Source organism: Myotis lucifugus, unplaced genomic scaffold (assembly GCF_000147115.1).
Source record: "Myotis lucifugus unplaced genomic scaffold, Myoluc2.0 scaffold_17, whole genome shotgun sequence".
Classification (NCBI taxonomy): domain Eukaryota; kingdom Metazoa; phylum Chordata; class Mammalia; order Chiroptera; family Vespertilionidae; genus Myotis; species Myotis lucifugus.
The window spans coordinates 13451712-13464536 of record NW_005871065.1 but is presented as its reverse complement, the minus strand read 5'-3'; the positions used below and the strand labels follow the sequence as shown (position 1 = coordinate 13464536).

General features: G+C 37.7%; 1 protein-coding gene across 1 annotated transcript in view; it reads left to right on the top strand.

The window, feature by feature from the left end:
* Nucleotides 1–5657, top strand: part of CA8 (carbonic anhydrase 8) — a 69898-nt gene extending 64241 nt beyond the window's left edge. The window contains exon 9 of the mRNA XM_023750899.1: nucleotides 5645–5657. The gene's annotated coding sequence lies outside the window, so the exon portion shown is untranslated. The remainder of the gene's footprint in view (nucleotides 1–5644) is intronic.
* Nucleotides 5658–12825: the final 7168 nt, after the last annotated feature.

Genomic DNA, 12825 nt, shown 5'->3' with positions numbered 1-12825 from the left:
GAAGAAAGAAGAGGTGGTGGTTTATAGACACAGTGATTCTGTGACTTGCTTTTATTATTTAAAGAAGAATGGGGTAGCAGCCAGGAGGGACCAGAGCAGCAGGGAGGATGGGAGATTGGAGCAGGAGAAGGGTGCAAGGGTGGGCTCACAGGAGCCACCCAGTAAGAGGGGCAGGAAGTGAGGTGTGATGAGGTTTGTTCAACATGAATATATGACTTTCTCCAGCCTAGGCTTAATATACTGTCTGTGATTACCAGTGACTATAAATGACCCTTTTTAATGAAATAAGGTTATCTTGAATTTTTGATCTATATCCTCCTAGACCAGAGGTGCCTCTCTAAATATCTAAATAACCATCACTGTTTTATCTCTCTTACACACACACAGCACAAGACTTTAATGTTAATGAGATTATGTATATTTCAGATACTTCATATTCACGGTATGATAGGAAGGTAATGTATAATTTTGAAAGTCTTCAGTCAATTACAATTTAGGTATTTTGAAAAGGAGGATGGATTCATGTCCTTTTTTTGGAGGCTGAGATTACGTAAAGGAGGTCATTTTTCCAGAAATTCCTAAGAATGGTGCAGGAATTCTTTCAAAGGCGACCCCAATTCTGACTTCATCCTTTTATGAATACATTTTTGATCCTTTTATCTTGAAATATGTTATACAAATCTAGTTATAGTTCTACATAAAAATTATATTGGGAAATCAGACTTATGGATGTGTGCTTTTATTTGATATTTAATAATGCCCTAAGGCAGTAATTCAAATTTTTATTAAAGTGAAATGATTTGACAGTCAGACTTTGAATTTAATGCATGAATGTTTCATTTAAGCTCTTGGAACTGAAAAGAAAAAAAAAGCCCACACTTTTTTCCTGGTAGTTCTCTAAAAAATGTTTAAAATAATTTAGATTTATTTTAGCTATGTTTTACTAAAATAACTTTAGTTTTGGGACTTAAAATGGCATTTTTTTTGCATGACATGTCTAGACATCTGCAAGGCTTTGATAACCAAGACTTATTATTCCCATGAATAATCTGTAACTTTTTATATTACCATTTCAGAAGTAAGAACTCTGATTTTGTACTTGTATAGAGAGTTAGCATATAACTCACCCAGGTGCATTGCTAGTTCAGATTTCTGGGAGCCAGTTGACATTAAATGGTTCTTTACCTATTGAATTTTCTATAGAAAGACTGAAAATATCAAAACTTAATAACAACAAACAAAAAATATGGCCAAGCATTAGGCCTAGTTTCTTTGTTGCTCTTGGTGTCATAATATTGGTACTAATCTATCAATGAAATGATTATTTGCCTATTTCTTTCATTGAGTATTATCCCATTTTAAAAGGCTATTCTTACTGTTTAGTCTTATCTATTTCCCCTGTGACTCAGGTATTGTTAATCTGCACACATGCTTACAGTAACTATAATTAATTATAATTATTTAATTTATTTTCTGTAAAAAGGAATACCACAAAGCTCTTTAAATATTTCCTTTTTTTTCCTGTCTTAAAAAGGGAAAATGTAAGTGTGCCCCAAATAGATTTTTAAAAACGCCCAAAAATGTAGAAGAAAAAAGAGGGGTGATTAAGCAACCTTCTCTGAACAATTGCTTTGTCAGACTTGTCCTTGTAATTCTTTCTGGGTCTTTGTAGTCACCCTCAGCTGTGTTGAATTCTTCTCCACGTATACTTTTGCAATTAATAATGTTGTCTTCTGAGTGTTAATGAAGCTATAGCTAGCATCAATTCCATATCGGTTTTCTTTTATAACTTAAAAGAGCTATAGGGGAGAAAAGGATAAGGCATGGTAGGAAAGGAGGGGCTATGTGGGGAAAGAGAGAATGTCAACTTGGAATGACCACTTAGGTGAAAGCTGCTATTATGCTTTCTGGATAAATGGAAAGCTCAAAGCCATGCTTTTAGTCAATAGAACCTGGACTCTCCTCAATCTAATAGTTTAACATGATGCACAGCATTGGTGTGAGGGATGAAAGCTCGATGGGTATTGCTGTTTTCAGTTTATTGTATCATATAGAACTTCTTGAAAATGGAATGAGTTTCCTAAAGGGTTTCAAAATGATTTCAGGAAGAGGCCCTAATACCAAGGGTGTTCAGCCTATCTATTGTGTTTTGATTATGTGATATAAAATTGTTATTAACCCAAGCTTGAACATATCAAAACTGTATAGGCATTTCTTCAAAATTACTAAACAAAGAGAATATTCCTGCTTCCATATTTGTCCTCCCCCCCTTTTTAAAGAATAGTTTATTGATTTTTAGAGAAAAGGAAGGGAGAAGAGAGAAACATAGATGTGAGAGCGTAACATTGACCTGCTGCCTCCTGTACCCCCCCCCCCCCCCCACCTCGGATCAAGCCCTGAATGGGAATCAAACCAGAAACTGTTTGGTGATGGGACAACGCCCAACCGAGTCACACTGGCCAGGGCCTTTCCGCCTTTTGTATGTTTTAGAAATGTTAATTATTTATTGTGCATAACAATTCCAGAATAATTTAGTGCCCTTCTTCCCCCATGAATTCAAACAAAATTGTGTTTGGGCAGAAGAAAAGAGACCATTTTGCAGTCATGGGCCAACTTGTATGTTGAACATTAATATATTCTGATACCTTAAATCGATTTTATGATTTTAAACCTGAAGGATATATTTTCCATAAGAAAATCACTGAGAATAGGTTATTGCCTCTAAACATGTTCTGTTATGCCTTTCATCTCATGGATGCTCATTTTTGGTAATTTCCTCAAATCAAAATTTTAGCTTTGTTTTTCCACTTTGAGACTTACGGAAACCTTATAGAGAGGTATTCATGTCAGTTTCATTCTCCTTTATATCTTGTCTATTCTCTCTAGGTCTCTTTCCTGTGATAAAGTTCACAGAGGTTTAGGGAAGCAGAGGCGGCATAGAACTGGGGAACTGTAAACCCCAGCACTCACTTCGTGCCAGAGTCCTCCCCGCTCAGCCTGATGGGCCTGCTCTCTCTGTAGGTGACTCACCTATACCCACAGCTTCAGTTGCCACTAAACACAGATAGCCCACTCCTTTATATTCCTGTACCAGGTCTCTCTATGAAGTTCTAGAATTGAGTGCCTGACTGTCAGTCTGACTTTTCTTTTGGGTGTGTCAAAGGCATCTCCAACTCAACATATACGAGATTGAATTTATGATGTTCCTTCATAGACTAGGCTCTCCAAGTTTTCCTAGAAACCTGAGTCAGACTTGACACTCCTCTTCCTCACCTCACCTCACCTCACCTCACCTCACCTCACCTCACCTCACCTCACCTTTCCATGTATCATCCAGTTTTAGATTTTCCTTCTGATAGCTCCAAATCTATCTATCACAACCCATAAAGTTAGCATCATCTCTCACCTAGACTGTTGCAAGGGCATTCTTCCCCTCTTCTACATAGGATTGTTCGAGAAAGATTTATAAAAATAACAGACATTGATGACACAGAACACTCAAACGTCTGTGCCAACTCTTGAGGGATTGGCACAAGGGTGTTGAGTAGGATTCTGAATTCACACCTGAGCACAGTGGAACACAGTGACATAACTAATGGCCACCATTTGCCATACGAGGCTGGTGGTGGTATTGTGGTTTGTTATTGCCATCCACATGAACTATAGTATTGTGGGCATCTGATTTAAATGTCTCAGCTTTTAAAGTGCAGTCTTTTAAATGGGCGTTGGAAAATTGATCTGCATTACATCTACCAATATGTAGCCTGGTGCTAGCGATTACAAGGAAATACAGGAACATGATGAAATTATGAAGTTCTCTACTTTCTTGTTAATATTTTCATTTCATTATGTGATAGTTAAGGTCCTGCTGATTATGCTAGCAAGCTGCTTACAGATAGCACAACCTGGGAAATGTGAAATCTCTGCATGGAAATGAACATGGCCTGATAGTGTCCGGGCACTTCCTCTTTGTTAGGGGTGGGAGCCCTCTCCTGTAAGTTAGAGAAGAAGCCGCATTAGAGGAAAGGTGGATATACTCTCACAAAGGTGTGAGACAATGTCTTTTAAAATATATAAAAAAAAAGCAACACAAAAATTTTGCTCATTTATCTTGGAGATATTTCTATGTTAATACAAACAGGTTTGCCTTGTTCTTTTGGCTACTTCAGTTTTAATTAAACAAATATTCTAGTTAAAACTTTTAACAAAACAATAATCTAGACAATGCCCAATGTCCTGGACAAAATCCAAAATATTTATTAGATAATATGGAGGTTTCCCTAATCAATCAAGTTGCCACTAGACCACACATTCTCAAATAAACGAATTGCTACATTTCCGTTTTCCATTACAGTGCTTTAAACGCTTTCAAAATTTCTGAATTCTTCTCATTTCAGTGGTCACAAACTCATAAAGGCTTTTAGGCCTGGTCTGCATAAAATATTTTCCAGGACATCTTAGAAGCATGGCGTTGAATTGGATCTCAAAAAGTTATTTAATCTAGTCTTCTGCCCGAAGTGGTCTTCAACCAAATTATTCCAGATGGTTGCTCCCCTTATCTGGAAACAAACAGGCAAAAAACCCATGTTGTCTGAGAATACCTACTTCAGAGTTTTTCACTGCTGCCCAATTCAATGAGAAAACCCCCCCACAAGAAATACTATCTGTAAAGTATTAACTAAATTGGAATGCCATTCTGATAGTAATATTTTTATGGTTTGCTGTAAATAAATATCTTTTATTAATGTAATGGGTTAGATTCCAAGTATCCCAAGATTTATGTTTCTTTTTCTTTTTGCAGCATGCGTGAAGTCCTGTAACCTTTATGCTGCAGAGAAACTCATAATTTTTCACAGATATGAATGTTCATTCTGATTTTAGTATGGGGACAACCAGCGGTTCTCTAATATCTTTTCCTTAAAGAATGATTATATTTAGTGGTTCCCAGCAATAAAATCACTGTAATTAGGAATAAAAGATTGTAAATAAGAATAACAATGTTATTAATCATCTAAGTTAGTCATTTATGGCACATTCCTGTACTTGAAATATTTCCATAGGAAATAATGCTAAAATCCACATTTACTTATAATTAGACATATTACAAACCTTCTCTCATTATAATAGTTGCCCAAATCCCAATTCAACTTAATTTCCTTGAATCTGATTTCTGGACTAAAAGCATTAAGCTTGAACTAGTGAAAAATGTATAATATGTGCTTCAATTAAGAAGTAATTAGATACTCAATCACCCTTACAACACACCAGGGATTAGGGAGGAAGGAAGAAAAATATGATGCACTGTAGTGTATAAAATAGTTTTGTTAATTAGTTTAGTGCTAATTGAGATTGAGAAAGTGTCAGGGTATCATAACATAGGTTTACCTCTGAATTGCTTTAAAAGCTAATAGTGTTTAATATTTTAGGATACTTTGATGCAGAGAAGTGTGGAAATGACCCAGCTATATGATTTACCCTAGAGTTTTGATTGATGTTTATACATTCATTCTAAGGTATACATATTAGTGAGTGATGGAAGGTAAAAACAAATGCTGTTTTATATTTCATACATTCTGTTGTATTTTACATCTAATTTAATCCTCACAACAATCCTGTGAGGTATGTGTGTTTATTTTCATTTTAGAGATAAAGAAACTGAGACTGAGAGGGGTTGAGTAACTTGCTCAAGGTCACAGCCATTAAAGTGCAAAGCAAGGATGCAAACCCAGGTAGGTTTAACTGCAAACCCTCAGCTCTTTCCCCTGCACCCCATTTCAAATAGCAAAGGGCAAAACATTATGAAGGCCTTTCTATCTGTGCCTCCTTCTCTCTTTTAGAAAAGTTCCTGGGAGTGAGGTTTCTGGGGGGAAAGGACATGCCTGGTTTTGTTTTGGGTAACATATTGCTAAAACCCCCTCTATAAAGGGTTATAGTAATTTTTTGCTTACATCATTGATTGAATCCTTTATAGAGGGTGTTTTTGCCATTTATCTGTATCAGTCCCTTTGTATGCCTCTTACCTCTCTCTCATCTTTTTACTCTTCACTTTCTTGAAATGTGTTCATCTCCATCTACCTATTGAAATGGCTGTGGCAAAGTCACCTTTGATTTCTTTCTCCTTTTTTTTTTCTTTGTTTCCATATCTCCACATATAATACATGGTCATGGAAGAAAATTCAAACAATACAGAGTAAAAGGAAGAGGGAGCCAACGTTTCTCAAACCCTCCTCCCTGGATGGCTGTCACTAGTGCCGGGTGTTCGGGTGCACATGAGTGACCTGTAGCACCGTGGGGGACGGCTCGGGTTCCATTCTGACTCCACCACTAATTAGCTGTGTGACCTTGAAAAAGTTACTAATATCTCTAAGTCTCTTTTTTTCATCACTTAAAACGAAGACCATCATAGTGTCTACCTCATAGGGTGGTTGTGAAGATAGGATGAGATAATGTAATCAAAGTTGCTTAACATGGTTTTAGTTCATAGTGTAAGTGTTCGATAAATGTTACCTTTAACATTATTTGTGTCCATTTGATCTCTCCTAGGCATATATTTTATATGGATATGCATACATATTGTGTTTCTTATGGGATTATGTTATACAGACTGTTTTCTATCTGCTTGATGATACATCTTTTCATGCCATTGAAGAGATGGCATACTTTTAAATGATTGTACTAAGTTGCCTTTAATATGTAACAAAATTTATTGAGCTATTCCTCTATTATTATACATTAATGTCATTTCCAGTATTTAGCTATAATCAACAATACTATGTTTAATTTATGCATTTATTACCTTAAAAATTCTTACTAATAATATTACTGGCTCAGAGAGTTAATTGTAATATATATATGTATATATATGCAAATTGCTCTTCCCCAAGAGTTGTATCAGCTTGTGTTCCCACTAACCATGTACCCAACTACACATTTATTTCTCTTTGCCTTTATTAACATTGAGTATTTTCAATTTTTTTTATTCTTGCCGATCTGATTAAAAATGACTGCTGCATTATATTAAGTATTCCTGTGAATACTTGATTTTATTCCTGTTCTGTTCCATAATCTGTCTATTCATGAGCGTTGACCAGGATGTTTGTGGCAAGAATGCATATTTTAGTGTCTTGTAGGACAAGGTCCCTTACTGATCTTTTTGACAGAATTTTCCTGGCTATTTTCACATGTTTAATTCTTCCAGAAAAAAATATAGGATCATTTTATCAGAAAGACTGACATAAAGAATATAAGAAAAAGAGAAAAAGAAAGGAAAAAAGAATCTTGCTAGGATTTTTCATTTGTATTGCATTGAATATATACAGTAATTTGAGAATTGATATCTTTACATTATTAAATCTTAGTTAAGGAACAATGCACAGGTGTATGCTTATTAAAGTTTTTTATGTTCTTTATACTTGTATAGTTTTCTCTTTTCACTAAATTTACCCCAGGATGTGTGCATTTGGGCTCTGGAGTCAGCCTGGGGTGTTGCTTGATGAGGAACACAGCATGTCCACTTGCTGCTCCACAACTTGTGCAAATCATTGATATTCTTTCAGCCTCAGTTTCTCATACATGAAGTGGAGGCACTGGGAGTCACACCTTTTAAAGATGTTGTGAGGATTAAATGAAAATGGTAAAATGCTCAGGACAGTACTTAGCCAAGGGCTAGCATTCAACAAATGTGAGCTATCACTATCAATTTTGATTAGTGATATTTCCCATTATATTCTTACATTGGTTAATATTATTTCATTGAAAAAATAATTGCTTAAGTCTGTCCTTGGTTTTCTCACTAATCTTTTCTATAGTTTCCAATAATACTTTAGCTGATTGTTTTGAGTTTTCTAAATAGACCGTGATCACATCTGTAAATGACAATTTTATCTCCTCCTTTCTAATTTTAATACTTACTATTTTATTGCACCATCTAATACTTATAGAATAATGTTAAATACATTAACAATGATGTCTGGTACCCCTTTCTTATTTCTGATATGTTTGGATTTCTATTTCCCAAATCCAGAAGCATTTTTTCCCACTCTCTTTAAATCTTCAAAAGCATCTGATGTTCTTGACCTCTTTCTTCCTCTCTTTTTCTTCCTCGTGACCACTTACTGTTTGTTACTAGTGGGTATGTTGGTAAAGAAGGTAGCTATATGCCTTTGCTTGTAATGGAAGGACATTTACGTTGAACCTTCTGTGTTGTGTATGTCAGTATTCAAGGGACTATATGAAAACAAACATAAGCAGACATAGATTTTTCCTGAAGTAGTTTATAGCCTAGTAATCAGGTACACAGCTAACTCCAAATCAAAGCAGCATGTAGAAACTGCCCTGAGATAGGGTTCTACTAGTGTACAGGAGAAAGAGACCATTTGGAAAGAGAAAGTCCTTATGGCTGGCATATAGCTATTTCTTAAAAGAATCCTATTTTGGAGATGTTACATTGAATTATCTTGCTTAAAGAGGGATGTGTTAGTGTGTTATCAAGGAGCTGAGCCAGACTCACTTGGATGTAGATCAAGCCCGGGACCTGCAGTGGCCTTTGAGAACAAGGACATGTGTGCTCATGTGCTTTCTTCTTTTTGATAGCTTTTCAGGAAATTCTCCAATAGTGATTTGATTTGCACTCATTCCCAAGGGTCTCCTTGTAGAAGATAATTTAAGGTTCTGAAACAGTCACATGAAAGATAGCATCTGTTATAATTATATTGAAATAGCTGATAATTTAGAAGACTTCTTAAGATACAGTCATACTTCAAGGTCTCATTACAGACAATGGCCATTGTATAATAGAACATTTCCTTTTATAGTTAAGCTTTTTTATTATTTATATACTAGTGACCCAGTGCATGGATTTGTGCACATTGAAAGGAAATTAATTAGATGGTGACCAGCCGGGTGGGACTGGGCGAGACAGGCCGGACACACCCTGGAGCCAACCTCCTGCGGTCCCTCCCCAGCCTCTGTGGATTGAGCGGGTTCCCTCTGGTAGGTGAGGTCCCTCGGCCTGGCCTGTGGGGAGTGGGCTGAAACCAGCTCTCCATCATCCCCCGAGAGGTCCCGGAGTACGAGAGGGCACTCTGCAAAGCTGCTGTCTACCAGGTGTGGACTGCAAATGCAAATATGCAATAAACCATACTCGGGGCCAACAGTGCTCCAGCAACAACATAACCCATGGCCGAAGGGGGAATCCCACGAGGAATCGGGCTCCCTCCTCTCTGGTTTCAGGGTTTGTCACCTGAGAACCCCCGCTGCAAGTCAATGCAGCTCGGCAGCTTCTGCATTGAGTGTCTTCCCCCTGGTGGTCAGTGCACGCTATAATGACCAGTCAGATGGGTGGAGGGACACTTAGCATATTAGCCTTTTATATATATAGCTAGATAAATGGGTATTTGGAGGAAGTCCCAAAGGGCAGAAAGTCAGCCTGATCACTTTTGTATATTCAAAGTGTCATTTCTTTCCTTATATACTGATTACCAAGGAATACAGTTATTGTGGAAACTTTAGAAAATATGCAAACATATAAAAAGGAACTTTTGTTTTAAACACTGATGATCCATTAAACATAGGCAGTTAATTTTGTTTCCATCACAAATTGCAGTAAAATAACAGGAAATATATTTTTAAAGTGCACAAACCTACAAGGATAGCCAAAACAAAAGAGGAGACAACAGTGACATTTTTGGAAGCTAGAGGCAGATGCTTGTATGATAATGGACTTAGCAGATGTGAGGAGCAAGCCTGTGTACATGACAGAATCTCTTAAAGTCCCAGGAATTGGTGAGAACAGTTACCAATTTCACTAGAAGTTGGAGTGAAAGGAGGCTCAAATCATCTGTATTGGTTAGAAGCTGTTTAAGAAGCACTTACATCTCCAAATCCTCTCCCAATCTTTGGTGGGTACCTGGAGATACCCTCTGGAGATGATGAAGAGAGAGTATTAGGGGACATAGGCATAATTGATCAGGGTCAGGATACCGCAGTGAAGAGAGGGTGATTAAAGGACATCCTCATACTTCCTATCCCCCTCCTGCCCCACTTGCCCTCCAATGCATTGGTAGAAAGGCCTCTACCCAGACAAGCGGCCGGAGGTTCTTTCTGGAGAATCTGACACCCAGGGACTTCTCTACTATAGCCCAGCTGGCTCCTCCTGTGGTGAAGGCACAACAGATAAGGCCCCCTGTGTGCTTGGAGTCTCCATTCTGGTTTCTACTAGTGGTTGTTCCCTTTCTTAGATATGAGCAGTTAAGGATATTTGAAGAAATCCTATCACATGTAAGAGTCCACAACAAACAGAAGAAGGCAAGATATAAGAAAGAAATACCTAGGAAGAGAAAACTTCAAGAAGGTAATCATTCAGATCTTCAGAGAGAGAAGGAAAGAAATTGCAACCATGGCATAGGAATGGGATGCGATTAAGAAACTGAAAACATGCCCTGACTGGTTTGGCTCAGTGGATAGAGCATCGGCCTGCGGACTGAGGGGTCTCAGGTTTGATTCTGGTCAAGGGCATGTACCTTGGCTGCGGGCACATCCCCAGTAGCGGGTGTGCAGGAGGCAGCTGATCGATGCTTCTCATCGATGTTTCTGACTCTCCATCCCTCTCCCTTCCTCTCTGTAAAAAATCAATAAAATATATTTTTTTAAAAAGAAACTGAAAACATGAAAGCAGAAATGAAAAATCTTATAGTAGAAACAGAAGGCAGAATTGAAGAAATTTTTTAGAAAGTAGAGCAAAACAGGAGAGGATAAAATAAGAAAATTGGAGAACCAATTTAGGAGCTCCATTTTTCAAATAATAGGTAAAGTAGAGAGAGACCAGAGAAAGTGGAGGAGAGGAACTAGCAACAAAATTATTCAAAACATTTCCTCAGAACTCATGGACATACATTTACAAATTATGAAGGACCCACTGAATTTCCAGTATGGAAGATCAAAATACATCCACACCAAGGCACTATCATTGTGACATTTCTGGACGCTGAGGGAAAATCACAGTGAAAACAATAAAAGTCAAAAGGTCAAAGAACCTGGAATTTGAATATCAAACATCTCAACAGCGTACTAGAAACTAAAAGTCAAGGAAGCATGTTCAGAATTCTGAGGGAATTTACATCCCACTTAGAATTCCTTACCCAAACTTTTGATAATTTGAAATGGCTTCTCAAAGTCCTTTTCAGGTATCAAAGTCACTAAAAACTTACTTCCCAGGAAACTACTGGGAAATCTGCTTCACCAAAAGGGAGTAAGCAAAGGAAACAGATGTGGGATTCAGGAAACAGAAGATCAGACAAAGGAGGTTGCCAGAAAGATGGCGACCCGAGGTTGTAGGCAGAGAGGGTGTCAGTCAGATGTGAGCGGAGGAAAAGGTTCTAGAAGAGTTTCCTTAGGACAATGAAATTGAGAGACTGCATGATGTCTGAACTTCCTGAGAGTCAGGCAATTGGTAGGTAGTTTTGAACTGAGAACATAGGAAGCTAAGGTGGAAAAAATCCAAGACAATTAACTCCAGAGAAAACAAAAAGTTGTGCAGGAAAGGAGAACTAATAATATATTAATACACAGAGCTCAGCTCTGAATACTATTTATATCATCACAATATTAGAAGCTGACTATTGAACTAGCCAAAATTACTGGCCAAATGGGGTAAAGGGAATGGTGATATGTGTGTGTGTGTGGTGGGGGGTGGTGTCTGACAGGAGGAAATTCATGCATTTTCCCAGGTAGTATGGTATCTGCAGTGAACATCTTCATTCTCCATAGGAAAGGTCAACAGACAATACTGGAATGGAGCAATGCAATCATGCTGCTTAGCTTTATGGTGTTAATAGTCAGCTAAAAGAGTTGAGGAGGAGGAAATTGGTGGCATATGGGATGGGACTGATAGTTTTCATAAGAAACCTTTCAGAATTATTTAACCTAAACTGTGTGCATGCATAATTTTGAGGAAAATAAATATAAATAGGAGCAATTGCTACTCTGATTTTGTTACACTTTTAAAAATGTTTGTACACAGGCATACACATGCACACATACAAATTTTCTTGGAGTGTTTGCTTTGGGCCAGATATTGTGCTGGACCTTAGGAACCCAGCACAGTGTAGATGAGACCAAGTGTGCTTCCATCCCATGAACACTTTCTCTAAAATGCTGAAAAGTTAATTTCAGACACCTGCTATGGAAAATAATAGACCATCCAGTGCGGCAGTTCAATTTTCAGCTGGCGAGATGTCTATAAAATCAACTGAAACGGTCACTGGTAGTTCAGTCATAGGCTTTGGAGGCGATGTCACGTTATATCTGTTGTCATCATACATTCTCACACAATCTCTACGAGGTAGATATTGTTACTTGAGGCTCAGAAGGGTCAGGTAGATCGCCTAAAACTTTACAACGAGTTGGTGGTAGAGTTGGGATTTGAACTTGGGTCTTCCTGATTCCAGATTCATACCCCAGACTGTGATCAATTGAAACATTTTCCCAGGTAGTATGGTATCTGCAGTGAACAAGATTGAACATCTGTCTTTGGGGGGATCTAATATCAAGATCACTATGAGAGTTTCTTGCTTTGAGAGGTGACATTTTCTTTGAAAACTGTAGAGAAGGAAAAGCTCAATAAGCATAGGGTATTATCTTTAGTTTCTTCTGTGAGAGAGGTTTTAGGTGAGTAAGTACCTAAATTCACCAGCAGAGTCTACACTCAGGTAAATTTGAATTCATTCAACATTTATCGAGAACCCTCTACATCAAACCCTTGGAGCTTCAAAATGACACCAACAGGCAAGTGCAATCTGCTGCCATGTGGATGTATGTTCAATGTTA